The sequence below is a fragment of the Triticum aestivum genome, chromosome 7D (assembly GCF_018294505.1).
Source record: "Triticum aestivum cultivar Chinese Spring chromosome 7D, IWGSC CS RefSeq v2.1, whole genome shotgun sequence".
Classification (NCBI taxonomy): domain Eukaryota; kingdom Viridiplantae; phylum Streptophyta; class Magnoliopsida; order Poales; family Poaceae; genus Triticum; species Triticum aestivum.
The window spans coordinates 108,870,712-108,886,469 of record NC_057814.1 but is presented as its reverse complement, the minus strand read 5'-3'; positions in this window follow the sequence as shown (position 1 = coordinate 108,886,469).

Genomic DNA, 15,758 nt, shown 5'->3' with positions numbered 1-15,758 from the left:
TGGCAGCGGCTCCGTATCGTAAAACGCGATGAAACCTTCTCCCTGATTTGTTTCTCCCCGAACGTGAATATATAGAGTTGGAGTTGAGGTCAGTGGAGCTTCAGGGGGCCCACGAGGCAAAGGGGCGCGCCCTGGGGGCAGGCGCGCCTCGCACCCTCGTGGACAGGGTGTGGGCCCCTGGCCTTAATTCTTTCGCCAGTATTTTTTATTATTTCCAAAAATAATCTCCGTGAAGTTTCAAGTCATTCCGAGAACTTTTGTTTCTACACATAAATAACACCATGACAATTCTACTGAAAACAGCGTCAGTCCTGGTTAGTTCCATTCAAATCATGCAAGTTAGAGTCCAAAACAAGGGCAAAAGTGTTTGGAAAAGTAGATACAACGGAGACGTATCAACTCCCCCAAGCTTAAACCTTTGCTTGTCCTCAAGCAATTCAGTTGACAAACTGAAAGTGATAAAAAAAACTTTTACAAACTCTGTTTGCTCTTGTTGTTGTAAAAATGTAAAGCCAGTATTCAAGTTTTCAGCAAAGATTATGAACTAACCATATTCACAATAACACTTAGGTCTCATGTTTACTCATATCAATGGCTCAACTAGCAGCAATAATAATAAATCTCGGATGACAACACTTTCTCAAAACAGTCATGATATGATATAACAAGATGGTATCTCGCTAGCCCTTTCTGAGACCGCAAAACATAAATGCAGAGCACCTTTAAAGATCAAGGACTGACTAGACATTGTAATTCATGGTAAAAGAAATCCAATCATAGTCATACCCAATATAAAATAATAGTAATGGATGCAAATGACAGCGGTGCTCTCCAGTTGGTGCTTTTTAATAAGAGGGTGATGACTCAACATAAAAGTAAATAGATAGGCCCTTCGCAGAGGGAAGCAGGGATTTGTAGAGGTGCCAGAGCTCGGTTTTTGAAATAGAGATAAATACTATTTTGGGCGGTATACTTTCATTGTCAACATAACAACCAAGAGATGGTGATATCTTCCATGCTACACACATTATAGGCGGTTCCCAAACAGAATGGTAAAGTTTATACTCCCCCTCCACCAACAAGCATCAATCCATGGCTTGCTCGAAACAATGAGTGCCTCCAACTAACAACAGCCCTGGGGGAGTTTTGTTTGTAGTTATTTTGATCTGATTTGCATAAAGCATGGGACTGGGCATCCCGGTGACCAGCCATTTTCTCGTGAGTGAGGATCGGAGTCCACTCCTCTTGATAATAACCCGCCTAACATGGAAGATACAGACAGCCCTAGTTGATACATGAGCTATTCGAGCATACAAAACAGAATTTCATTTGAAGGTTTGGAGTTTGGTACATACAAATTTACTTGGAACGGCAGGTAGATACCGCATATAGGAAGGTATGGTGGACTCATATGGAATAACTTTGGGGTTTAAGGGATTGGATGCACAAGCAGTATTCCCGCTTAGTACAAGTGAAGGCTAGAAAAAGACTAGGAAGCGACCAACTAGAGAGCGACAACAGTCATGAACATGCATTAAAATTAATAAACATTGAGTGCAAGCATGAGTAGGATATAATCCACCATGTACATAAATATCGTGAAGGCTATGTTGATTTGTTTCAACTACATGTGTAAACATGTGCCAAGTCAAGTCACTTGAATCATCCAAAGGAGGATACCACCCCATCATATCACATCACAACCATTTTAATAGTATGTTGGCACGCAAGGTAAACCATTATAAACTCCTAGCTAATTAATCATGGCATAAGCAACTATAATCTCTAATTGTCATTGCAAACATGTTTCATTCATAATAGGCTGAATGAGGAACGATGAACTATCATATTTACAAAAATAAAAGAGGTTGAGTTCATACCAGTTTCTCTCATCTCAATCAGTCCATAATATATCGTCATAATTTCCTTTCACTTGCACGGCCGAATGATGTAAATAATAATAATAGTGCACGTGCATTGGACTAAGCTGGAATCTGCGAATATTCAATAAACAGGAGAAGACAAGGCAATATGGGCTCTTGGTTAAATCAACAATAATGCATATAAGAGCCACGTCAACATTTTCATAATAGTCTTCTCCTATCGACCCCTAAAAAAAAAGAAAAAAACTATTTACACGGGAAAGCTCCCAACAAGCAAAAGAAGAACAGAAAATCTTTTTGGGTTTTCTTTTAGTTACTAGTACTACAAGCTTGGAAAGTAAACTAGCTAAACGCTACAACTATTTTTTTTATTTTTCTAAGGTTTTTCAAACACACAAGAAGAAAGCATAAAAAGGAAAATAAACTAGCATGGATAGTACAATGAAAAAAATATGAGCACCGACAACTAGCATGAGTGTGTAAGCATAAGTGTAATGTCGGTGGGAAATACGTACTCCCCCAAGCTTAGGCTTTTGGCCTAAGTTGGTCTATCGCCACGGCTGGCCTGGTGGATATCCAAAGTTATAACTGGGGTCGTACTGAGATGAAGCCTCGGGTTGCCACTGGTTGGCAACCTCCTCCGGATCCCACTGGTAAACAGACTGGCGTGGGGGAACAAATTGTGGTTCCGGATCTGGCTCTGTAGCTGATGTGGGGTCTCGGTAGGCGTGAATGGCCTTCAGTGGAACCAGGTACTTGCCTGCAGATAAGTCAAACAAGGAAGGAGCAGGCAAAGTAATAATCTCAGGGTGATTTTTATCAAATAACAGTCTATAGTTAAGCTCCTTTTTCTTGTTCTTAATGATAAAATCATGTGCTACCATACTCTTATAGTCTAGAATAACAGAAGGCAGCAACTTTTATTCTTTCTCATAATGCCTAATAGGTATGTTAAAGTATGCAGCGAGGCGCGAGGCGAAGATGCCTCCCGAGATGGGGCCCTTAGTACGGTTAAGATTTAACCGCTTTGCAACAATAGCGCCCATACTAAATGTATCATCACGAAACAAGGCATGGCACAAAATAAACAATATCAGGGGCACTTAGGTTACCACAGTTTCCGCGACCAATCAAGCATCTACTAGCAAATAATGCAAAGTAACGTAAAACAGGGAAATATATGCTAGTAATTCTTGCATCAGAAACTTTCCTAGTCTCCCCCGCAGCAATTGTATCAATAAAACCCTCCACATCGTCACGATGTGGTTCCTCTACGCTGCCCGAAGAGGGCAGCTTGCAAACCTCACAAAATTCGGAGAGGGGCATCTCCTTATACTCATCATATAAATAAAAATCCACCGAAGGTGGTGACCTCCTAGCATGGAAATGGAAATTTTGCACAAAGATATTAGTGAGTAAGAGATACTGTTCGTGTTGGTCGCGGAGGAAGTCGGTGAGGCCTGCATTATCCTCCAACTCATAAAAAGCATCATATATCCCGGCTGCTCTCAAGAAATCATCACAAGGCCATTCACACGGTCGAACCTCCGCGGTACAAGGAAGATTATATTTGGGCCTCTCTTCTTCTTCACTTTGCTTATCCTTCGAGCTTCGGCTCGAAGAGCCCCTCAAAAATCTCTTCATCATTTTCTGAAAATTTCTGAAAATTTTAGTAACTTCAAATAAAAGTGAACCAAACTCAGCAAAATTGATAGCAACTACTCCCACAAGTGCCTATAGACTATATCATGCATTAGAACTACTTGGGACCAAATAAATTTGACATGCAAGCTCAAGAACATGGTCACCTAAGCAGCACAAATTTGCAATGAATAAAGCACTAGAACAAAAACTAATTGGGCCATTGGAGGAGTCACATACCAAAGAACAATCCCCCAAAGCAGTTTTGTGAGAGGTGCTTTGAGCAAGGAGATCGAAAATGGCAGCAAGATGAGCAAGAACTCGTGCTTGAGCTGGTTGGTGATTTTTTTGGGAGGAAGAAGGAGTGTGTGGTGGCTGGAATAAGTGGAGGGGAGCCACCATGGGCCCACGAGGCAGGGGGCGCGCCCTGGACCCTCGTGGCTAGGTGCCAGCTCCCCCTGATGTGTTCTCAGTGCCAAATATTCTTAAATATTCTAGAAAAAATCATATTTCAATTTCGGGGCATTCGGAGAACTGTTATTTTCGGGGTATTTTTTATTGCACGGATAATTCAGAAAACTGAAAGAAAAATACTATTTTAACTTCATTTCAACTAAATAACAGAAAGTAAAAGAAGGGTACAGAAGGTTGTGCTTTCTAACTTCATCCATCTCATGCTCATCAAAAGGAATCCACTAACAAAGTTGATCAAGTCTTATTAATAAACTCATTCCAAATAACATGGAACCGGAGAAATTTTGAATAACACTATGTTACCTCAACGAGGATATGCACATCCCCAACAATAAGAATATCATATTTCTTCTTGACAGTAGCAAGAGGAAATTCAAAACCTCCAATAATAATCGATGGAATTTTTCCAATAGATTTTATACTATGAACTTGAGGTTGTTTCCTCGGAAAGTGTACCGTATGCTCATTACCATTAACATGAAAAGTGACATTGCCTTTGTTGCAATCAATAACAGCCCCTGCAGTATTCAAAAAGGGTCTTCCAAGAATAATAGACATACTATCGTCCTCGGGAATATCAAGAATAACAAAGTCCGTTAAAATAGTAACGTTTGCAACCACAACAGGCACATCCTCACAAATACCAACAGGTATAGCAGTTGATTTATCAGCCATTTGCAAAGGTATTTCAGTAGGTGTCAACTTATTCAAATCAAGTGTACAATATAAAGAGAGAGGCATAACACTAACACCGGCTCCAAGATCACATAAAGCAGTTCTAACATAGTTCCTTTTAATGGAGCATGGTATAGTTGGTACTCCTGGATCTCCAAGTTTCTTAGGTATTCCACCCTTAAAAGTATAAGTAGCAAGCATGGTGGAAATTTCAGCTTCCGGTATCTTTCTTTTATTTGTAACAATATCTTTCATATATTTAGCATAAGGATTCATTTTAAGCATATCAGTCAAACGCATACGCAAAAAGATAGGTCTAATCATTTCAGCAAAGCGCTCAAAATCCTCATCATCCTTTTTCTTGGATGGTTTGGGAGGAAAAGGCATGGGTTTCTGAACCCAGGGTTCTCTTTCCTTACCGTGCTTCCTAGCAACAAAGTCTCTCTTATCATAACGTTGATTCTTTGATTGTGGGTTATCAAGATCAACAGCAGGTTCAATTTCTACATCATTGTTATTGCTAGGTTGAGCATGAACATGAACATCATCATTAACATTGTCACTAGGTTCATGTTCGTTACCAGATTGCGTTTCAGCATCAGAGATAGAGATATCATTGGGATTCTCAGGTGTGTCAACAACAGGTTCACTAGCAGCATGCAAAGTCCTATCATTTTTCTTTTTCTTCCTTTTAGAGGGACTAGGTGCATCTACAATAGTTCTCTGAGAATCCTGCTCAATTCTCTTAGGGTGGCCCTCAGGATACAGAGGTTCCTGAGTCGCATTACCCCCTCTAGTTGCAACTCTAACAACAAAGTCATTATCCTTACTATTTAATTCATTGAGCAAGTCATTCTGAGCTTTAAGTACTTGCTCTACTTGAGTGGTAACCATAGAAGCATGTTTACTAATGAGTTTAAGTTCACCTTTAATTCTAGACATATAATCACTCAAGTGTTCAATCATATAAGCATTGCGTTTCAGTTGTCTACCAAAATAAGCATTAAAATCTTCTTGCTTAACCATAAAATTATCAAACTCATCTAGGCATTGGCTAGCAGACTTATAACGAGGAATATCACCTTCATCAAATCTATAGAGAGAATTTACCTTTACTACCTGTGTCGGGTTATCAAGACCATGTGTTTCTTCAATAGGTGATGAATTAAGACCTTGTATTTCTTCAACAGGAGGTAAATTCTTAACATCTTCAGCTTTTATACCTTTTTCTTTCATAGATTTCTTTGCCTCTTGCATATCTTCAGGACTGAGAAATAGAACACCCCTTTTCTTCGGAGTTAGCTTAGGAGTTGGTTCAGGAAGTGTCCAATTATTTTCATTGGTCAACATATTATTCAATAGAATTTCCGCTTGATGAGCTGTTCTTTCCCTGAAAACACAACCAACACAACTATCTAGGTGGTCTCTGGAAGCATCGGTTAGTCCATTATAAAAGATATCAAGTATTTCATTTTTCTTAAGAGGGTGATCAGGCAAAGCATTAAGTAATTGGAGAAGCCTCCCCCAAGTTTGTGGGAGACTCTCTTCTTCAATTTGCACAAAATTATATATTTCCCTTAAAGCAGCTTGTTTCTTATGAGCGGGAAAATATTTAGTAGAGAAGTAATAAATCATATCCTGGGGACTACGCACACAACCAGGATCAAAAGAATTAAACCATATCTTAGCATCACCCTTTAATGAGAACAGAAATATTTTAAGGATATAATAGTAACGAGATTTCTCATCATTAGTGAACAGGGTGGCTATATCATTTAATTTAGTAAGATGTGCCACAACAGTTTCAGATTCATAGCCATAGAAATGATCAGATTCAACCAAAGTAATTATATCTGGGTCGACAGAGAATTCATAATCCTTATCAGTAACAAAGATAGGTGAAGTAGCATAAGCAGGATCATGTTTCATTCTAGCATTCAGAGATTTTTGTTTCAGCTTAGCTAATAATTTCTTAAGATCACTTCTATAATTGCAAGCAAGAAAGTCCCTAGCAGTTTCTTCATCCATAACATAACCCTCAGGCACAACAGGCAATTCATATTTAGGGAGAGAATCTTCATCATCACTTTCATCAATATTATCAGTTTCAATAATTTCATTCTCTCTAGCCCTAGCAAGTTGTTCATCAAGAAATTCACCAAGTGGCACAGTAGTATCAAGCATAGAAGTAGTTTCATCATAAGTATCATGCATAGCAGAAGTGGCATCATCAATAACATGCGACATATCAGAATTAATAGCAGAAGCAGGTTTAGGTGTCGCAAGCTTACTCAAAACAGAAGGTGAATCAAGTGCAGAGCTAGATGGCAGTTCCTTACCTCCCCTCGTAGTTGAGGGATAAATTTTAGTTTTCTCGTCTTTCAAGTTCTTCATAGTGACCAGCAGATATAAATCCCAAGTGACTCAAAGAATAGAGCTATGCTCCCCGGCAACGGCGCCAAAAAATAGTCTTGATAACCCATAAGTATAGGGGATCGCAACAGTTTTCAAGGGTAGAGTATTCAACCCAAATTTATTGATTCGACACAAGGGGAGCCAAAAAATATTATCAAGTATTAGCAGTTGAGTTGTCAATTCAACCACACCTGGATAACTTAATATCTGCAGCAAAGTATTTAGTAGCAAAGTAGTATGATAGTAGCGGTAACAGTGGCAAAAGTAACAGTGATAGTTTTATAGTGATTGTAACGGTAGCAACGGAAAAGTAAATAAGCAGAGAACAGTGTGTGAAAAGCTCGTAGGAATTGGATCGGTGATGGAGATATGCCGGATGCGATTATTCATGCAACAGTTATAACATAGGGTGACATAGAACTAGCTCCAATTCATCAATGTAATGTAGGCATGTATTCCGAATATAGTCATACGTGCTTATGGAAAGAACTTGCATGACATCATTTGTCCTACCCTCCCATGGCAGCTGGGTCCAAATGGAAACTAAGGGATATTAAGGCCTTTTTTTAATAGAGTACCGGACCAAAGCATTAACACATAGTGAATACATGAACTCCTCAAACTATGGTCATCATCGGGAGTGGTCCCGATTATTGTCACTTCGGGGTTGCCGGATCATAACACATAGTAGGTGACTATAGACTTGCAAGATAGGATCAAGAACTCACATATATTCATGAAAACATAATAGGTTCAGATCTGAAATCATGGCACTCGGGCCCTAGTGAAAAGCATTAAGCATAGCAAAGTCATAGCAACATCAATCTCAGAACATAGTGGATACTAGGGATCAAACCCTAACAAAACTAACTCGATTACATGATAAATCTCATCCAACCCATCACCGTCCAGCAAGCCTACGATGGAATTACTCACGCACGGCGGTGAGCATCATGAAATTAGTGATGGAGGATGGTGGATGATGACGATGGCGAGGGATTCCCCTCTCCGGAGCCCCGAACGGATTCCGGATCAGCCCTCCCAAGAGAGATTAGGGCTTGGCGGCGGCTCCGTATCGTAAACGCTATGAATCCTTCTCCCTGATTTTTTTCTCCCCGAACGTGAATATATAGAGTTGGAGTTCAGGTCGGTGGAGCACCAGGGGGCCCACGAGGTAGGGGGGCGCGCCTCCCACCCTCGTGGACAGGGTGTGGGCCCCTGGCCTTAATTCTTTCGCCCGTATTTTTTATTATTTCCATAAATAATCTCCGTGAAGTTTCAGGTCATTCCGAGAACTTTTGTTTCTGCACAAAAATAACACCATGGCAATTCTGCTGAAGACAACGTCAGTCCGGGTTAGTTCCATTCAAATCATGCAAGTTAGAGTCCAAAACAATGGCAAAAGTGTTTGGAAAAGTAGATACGACGGAGACGTATCAGCAGCCCGTAGCAACGCCCGGGCATTGTCCACCCAATTGGTGCTCCCTCTAGCGCTGCCCACCCAAGTGGCACTCAATGTCTAGACCGTACTCGACGGTGTGTGTTGGTTCCCCGATGCAGTGTGCAAGGGCAGGCACCTTACGGTGCTCTCGTTCATCGCCATCCCTTCCACACAAGGTGCCGCGGCGCTTCCTTCATCTCTCCACCCAAGTGTTTCAGTGCCAACCAGAGGAGGGTAGCGGGGGTGGATGCCCTGTCCGGCGCCGGTAGCTACTCGCAACACCTCTTTGATCATCTCTGGCGATGGCAACGCCAGGACATGTCCGTTCCAAATAGGGTAGCATCGTTGGGTGCACCGCCCATCTCGGCTAATGGAGCTGCTCATTGGCTAGCGAACCATGTTGTGCAAATAAGTTATGTAAAACTTAGGTCAGGAACCGTCGGATTGTATTTATGATATCTTAGACTCGCATTGACTTCGGTCAGGAACCCGCCGGATTGTATTCGTGATATTTTAGACTCAGGTCGTGCCAAGATGAATGAATAATACATTATTACGTTTGATAGTATTATGTGTGTTAGGTGATTGTTAAAATAAAGATGTGTTGCTTTTTTAGGGATAGATGTACGTTAGCTAAGACGACATTGTTCTTGGTTATTTTAGCTTAAACTAGCATCTTTATTTTTTATAAAAGCCCGTGGTAATGCATGGGCGTTATACTAGTGTCATATTATAGGTCTGATGGGAAAAGTATGGTACTCCTTCAGTCCATATTAATTGATGCAAACTTAGTACAACTTTGTACTAAAGTTATACTAAATGTGTGTCAATTAATTTGGATTAAAGTATATTGTTTACAAATGTATACATGAACATGATTCACACCTGCAAAATAAAAAGAACATGATTCAAACGAGTTCCCAATTTAATTTACTTCAAAATTCCTGACCGCATCCAAACACAAAATTAGATTTAGAATCCCACGACTGCCAGTTCATTTATACTAAAAGTGTTATTTATATCCAAATGATTCCATCCAATGTAACATTAAAATGATGGGCACCAAAGCTTTGCATGAATGTCTGGTCAATGAATGATCTCCATTCACGTAGGGAAATCTGCAGCCTGCAGGAACATCCATCAACTGCGTCAGAAAGTTCACCAACCAACAAGCATCTGGTCTTTATATGGCGATTACATAATGACCAGGCTTTGTACGGTTGTTATACCAGATCAATAGGCGTAGTTCCATTTATCTTCCTATAAATAATGAAGGGATGCCAACTGCTTCAGTATTTCACAGATGCTGGCCAACTTGAAGTTCAACTCACCACCATATCTCTCGGGGACCATAGTAGAACTCGGACTGGGCATGGGAGGCATCGGAGAAGTTCAAACCAGTACTACTAAAGGGAGCCGTGCGGAGTGCTGCAGCCGCCAGTGCACTTGAAAAGAAGCTAGCGGAACAGCTGCCGTCATGGAGCAAACGCCGGCGAGGAGCAGCTGCAGTAGTCGGGGCAGTAGCTGGCCCAAAACAGACAGTAGAGGCTACTACCGCTGCATCGGTCAGCTCATCAGCTGGAGCCCACCCACCGCTACATTTGTCGTACTACTAATCCTCTCTGTCGACGGTGTAGCATAATTCATGCCCTTACTAGACCACACGGAGCCACGATCTAGGACGATGGCAGATAATGGCGAGCCGGCGCTACCAGTTATTACTAAACCTTCCCCATCTGTACTGTACCTGGAAGAAGGAGAATTGATGAGTATCTAGAGAGAGAAAAAGGCAGGGACGAAGATGCTACCAGTGAGATGTTGAAGTAATTTTGCTTCTTCAAGCCTTTATGTGCCCAAATATAAATAATAGTGTAATTTACAATAAAATTTTCATTTTCTTGTGGAAATAGAAATCATGTGAATTAATCAGTTGCATGAAACATTTCTTTGGCATGGAGTGATGGGATCCTGGAACATGTTCATGGTGCTCTGTTGTTACCTGACTTCTCTTGTTGTACTATGCCAACAGTTCTCTTCTTTGGTATCCTTATTTGTTGTGTTTCATGTACAAAACTCGGTACTGGGAGGGATTTTTAGCTTGCTCTACCGAACAGTGTACTGGGAAGGATTAACCCCAATGGGGATTGAGTGAGAGGACAGGGATCGAGTAATTCTCTGTGGGGAATTGATCCCAACAACCCAACAATGACATCATTAAGCAATAGCAGGGTTTTACAGTTTAGTACAAATGAAAATCAAACCAGTGCCTTCATCAGGTGAGTACAACATGATCTCAAGCATTCAAGATCAATGTGATTGTGGTCCCAGAAAAGGCATTCTCCAGTGGTCTATTAAACTTCTTTAAAGAGGGGGATGCGGGGTGTCGGGAGAAATCGACACCTATGGAATCACTGGGATCACTTCTACAGTTGGCGGGCGCGGGGTTGTGGAAAGAGCGGGTCTGACAGGAAGCACACGGATCGTTTACCCAGGTTCGGACCGCGAGGATGCGTAAAACCCTAGTCCTGCTTTGGTGGATCTATTGAGTGTTCTTGTGTTCTTGAGCTAGCTACAGGGTGTAATCTCCCCAAAAGATCCGAATCCTTCCCCTCGTCGCCTCGGGCCTCCTTTTATAGGCAAAAGGGGTCACCACAGTGGCACACAGGAGGTGCAAAGGTGTATAGTGAATGAGTCTATCCTCTGGCACCGTCGGACAAACGCATTTAATGCGCTGCCGACGCGTCCCTCCTGCTTTATCGGGGACGGCAAGGAAGCACATCTCAGCTGTCGCCGCCTCGGCTGGCTTTGACACGCGCCCGGGCTGACGAGGCCTTGCGGCGCCACGTTCGCTGGCTGCTGGGCTAGCGCGGTGGTGGAGCCTCACGAAGGGTCGCATGTCACCACACAGGTGCTGGCTGAGTCGGTGTAGAGGCCACCCGTCGCCACGCAGGTGCCTGCCCAGCTGGTTGAGCTAGCAGTTGCTTGGGGACGGCGGTGGAGTCTTGGCTGGTGCGGGCCTGGCTGTGGCCCTGCTGATGCCCTCGGCAAGGGTCTTGCCGGGGGTCCCGGCAAGGGTCTTGCCGTGGCGCTGCGGTCGTCCCCGGCAAGGCGCTTGCCGGGGGTCTTGTGGATCTCCTCGGCTAGGATCCCGCCGAGGGTCGTCGTCTTCTGGACCTCATCTGATCCTGTGTATTTATGACCTTCAAAAAGATCTGCATGCCACCACGGAGGTGCCTCCTGAGCCCTAGTCCCAAGGTAGTTGTTGGCGGTGGAACCCTTGGGCTCAAGGAAAGCGCGCTCCACGGGTGTCAGGCAAGTTACCCCGGCAAGGCTCTTGCTGAAGGAAATATGCCCTAGAGGCAATAATAAAGTTATTATTTATTTCCTTATATCATGATAAATGTTTATTATTCATGCTAGAATTGTATTAACCGGAAACATAATACTTGTGTGAATACATAGACAAACAGAGTGTCACTAGTATGCCTCTACTTGACTAGCTCGTTGATCAAAGATGGTTATGTTTCCTAGCCATTGACATGAGTTGTCATTTGATTAACGGGATCACATCATTAGAAGAATGATGTGATTGACTTGACCCATTCCGTTAGCTTAGCACTCGATCATTTAGTATATTGCTATTGCTTTCTTCATGACTTATACATGTTCCTATGACCATGAGATTATGCAACTCCCGTTTACCGAAGGAACACTTTGGGTGCTACCAAACGTCACAACCTAACTGGGTGATTATAAAGGTGCTCTACAGGTGTCTCCGAAGGTACTTGTTGGGTTGGCGTATTTCGAGATTAGGATTTGTCACTCCGATTGTCGGAGAGGTATCTCTGGGCCCACTCGGTAATGCACATCACTTAAGCCTTGCAAGCATTGCAACCAATGAGTTAGTTGCGGGATGATGTATTACAGAACGAGTAAAGAGACTTGCCGGTAATGAGATTGAACTAGGTATTGAGATACCGACGATCGAATCTCGGGCAAGTAACATACCGATGACAAAGGGAACAACGTATGTTGCTATGCGGTATGACCGATAAAGATCTTCATAGAATATGTGGGAGCCAATATGAGCATCCAGGTTCCGCTATTGGTTATTGACCGGAGACGTGTCTCGGTCAGGTCCACATAGTTCTCGAACCCGTAGGGTCCGCACGCTTAAAGTTTCGATGACGGTTATATTATGAGTTTATCAGTTTTGATGTACCGAAGGTTGTTCGGAGTCCAGGATGTGATCGCGGACATGACGAGGAGTCTCTAAATGGTCGAGACATGAAGATTGATATATTAGAAGCCTATATTTGGATATCGGAAGTGTTCCGGGTGAAATCGGGATTTTACCGGAGTACCAGAGGGGTTACCGGAACCCCCCGAGAGTTTAATGGGCCATAGTGGGCCTTAGTGGAGAAGAGCAGGGGCGGCCAGGGCAGGCCGTGCGCCCCCTCCCCCTCTAGTCCGAATTGGACAAGGAGGGGGGCGGCGCCCCCCTTTCCTTCTTCTCCTCTTCCTCCTTCCCCCCTTCTCCTAATCCAACAAGGAAGGGAGGGAGTCCTACTCCCGCTAGGAGTAGGACTCCTCCTGGCGCGCCTCCTCCTGGCCGGCCGCACCTCCCCCCCTCCCCCTTGCTCCTTTATATACGGGGGTAGGGGGGCACCCTAGAGAGACAACAATTGATCTATTGATCTTTTAGCCGTGTGCGGTGCCCCCCTCCACCATAGTCCACCTCGATAATACTGTAGCGGTGCTTAGGCGAAGCCCTGCGTCGGTAGAACATCATCATCGTCACCATGCCGTCGTGCTGATGTAACTCTCCCTCAACACTCGGCTGGATCGGAGTTCGAGGGACGTCATCGGGCTGAACGTGTGCTGAACTCGGAGGTGCCGTGCGTTCGGTACTTGATCGGTCAGATCGTGAAAACGTACGACTACATCAACCGCGTTGTGCTAACGCTACCGCTTTCGGTCTACGAGGGTACGTGGACATCACTCTCCCCTCTCGTTGCTATGCATCACCATGATCTTGCGTGTGCGTAGGAATTTTTTTGAAATTACTACGTTCCCCAACAGTGGCATCCGAGCCAGGTTTTATGCGTAGATGTCATATGCACGAGTAGAACACAAGTGAGTTGTGGGCGATATAAGTCATACTGCTTACCAGCATGTCATACTTTGGTTCGGCGGTATTGTTGGATGAAGCGGCCCGGACCGACATTACGCGTACGCTTACGCGAGACTGGTTCTACCAACGTGCTTTGCACACAGGTGGCTGGCGGGTGTCAGTTTCTCCAACTTTAGTTGAACCGAGTGTGGCTACGCCCGATCCTTGCGAAGGTTAAAACAGCACCAACTCGACAAACTATCGTTGTGGTTTTGATGCATATGTAAGAACAGTTCTTGCTCAGCCCGTAGCAACCACGTAAAACTTGCAACAACAAAGTAGAGGACGTCTAACTTGTTTTTGCAGGGCATGTTGTGATGTGATATGGTCAAGGCATGATGCTATATTTTATTGTATGAGATGATCATGTTTTGTAACCGAGTTATCGGCAACTGGCGGGAGCCATATGGTTGTCGCTTTATTGTATGCAATGCAATCGCCCTGTAATGCTTTACTTTATCACTAAGCGGTAGCGATAGTCGTAGAAGCATAAGATTGGCGAGACGACAATGATGCTACGATGAAGATCAAGGTGTCGCGCCGGTGACGATGGTGATCATGACGGTGCTTCGGAGATGGAGATCACAAGCACAAGATGATGATGGCCATATCATATCACTTATATTGATTGCATGTGATGTTTATCTTTTATGCATCTTATCTTGCTTTGATTGACGGTATTATTATAAGATGATCTCTCACTAAATTTCAAGTTAAAAGTGTTCTCCCTGAGTATGCACCGTTGCCAAAGTTCATCATGCCCAGACACCACGTGATGATCGGGTGTGATAAGCTCTACGTCCATCTACAACGGGTGCAAGCCAGTTTTGCAAATGCAGAATACTCAGGTTAAACTTGACGAGCCTAGCATATGCAGATAAGGCCTCGGAACACTGAGACCGAAAGGTCGAGCGTGAATCATATAGTAGATATGATCAACATAGTGATGTTCACCATTGAAAGCTACTCCATTTCACGTGATGATCGGTTATGGTTTAGTTGATATGGATCACGTGATCACTTAGAGGATTAGAGGGATGTCTATCTAAGTGTGAGTTCTTAAGTAATATGATTAATTGAACTTAAATTTATCATGAACTTAGTACCTGATAGTATCTTGCTTGTCTATGTTGATTGTAGATAGATGGCCCGTGTTGTTGTTCCGTTGAATTTTAATGCGTTCCTTGAGAAAGCAAAGTTGTAAGATGATGGTAGCAATTACACGGACTGGGTCCGTAACTTGAGGATTATCCTCATTGTTGCACAGAAGAATTACGTCCTGAAAGCACCGCTAGGTGCCAAACCTGCTGCAGGAGCAACACCAGATGTTATGAACGTCTGGCAGAGCAAAGCTGATGACTACTCGATAGTTCAGTGTGCCATGCTTTACGGCTTAGAACCGGGACTTCAACGACATTTTGAACGTCATGGAGCATATGAGATGTTCCAGGAGTTGAAGTTAATATTTCCAGCAAATGCCCAGATTGAGAGATATGAAGTCTCCAATAAGTTCTACAGCTGCAAGATGGAGGAGAATAGTTCTGTCAGTGAGCATATACTCAGAATGTCTGGGTATAACAATCACTTGATTCAACTGGGAGTTAATCTTCCGGATGATAGCATCATTGACAGAATTCTTCAATCACTGCCACCAATCTACAAGAGCTTCGTGATAAACTATAACATGCAAGGGATGGATAAGACGATTCCCGAGCTCTTCACAATGCTAAAGGCTGCGGAGGTTGAAATCAAGAAGGAGCATCAAGTGTTGATGGTTAATAAGACAACCAGTTTCAAGAAAAAGGGCAAAGGGAAGAAGAAGGGGAACTTCAAAAAGAATAGCAAGCAAGTTGCTGCTCAAGAGAAGAAACCCAAATCTGGACCTAAACCTGAGACTCAGTGCTTCTACTGCAAGTAGACTGGTCACTGGAAGCGGAATTGCCCCAAGTATTTGGCGGATAATAAGGATGGCAAGGTGAACAAAGGTATATGTGATATACATGTTATTGATGTGTACCTTACAAGAGCTCGCAGTAGCACCTGGGTATTTGATACT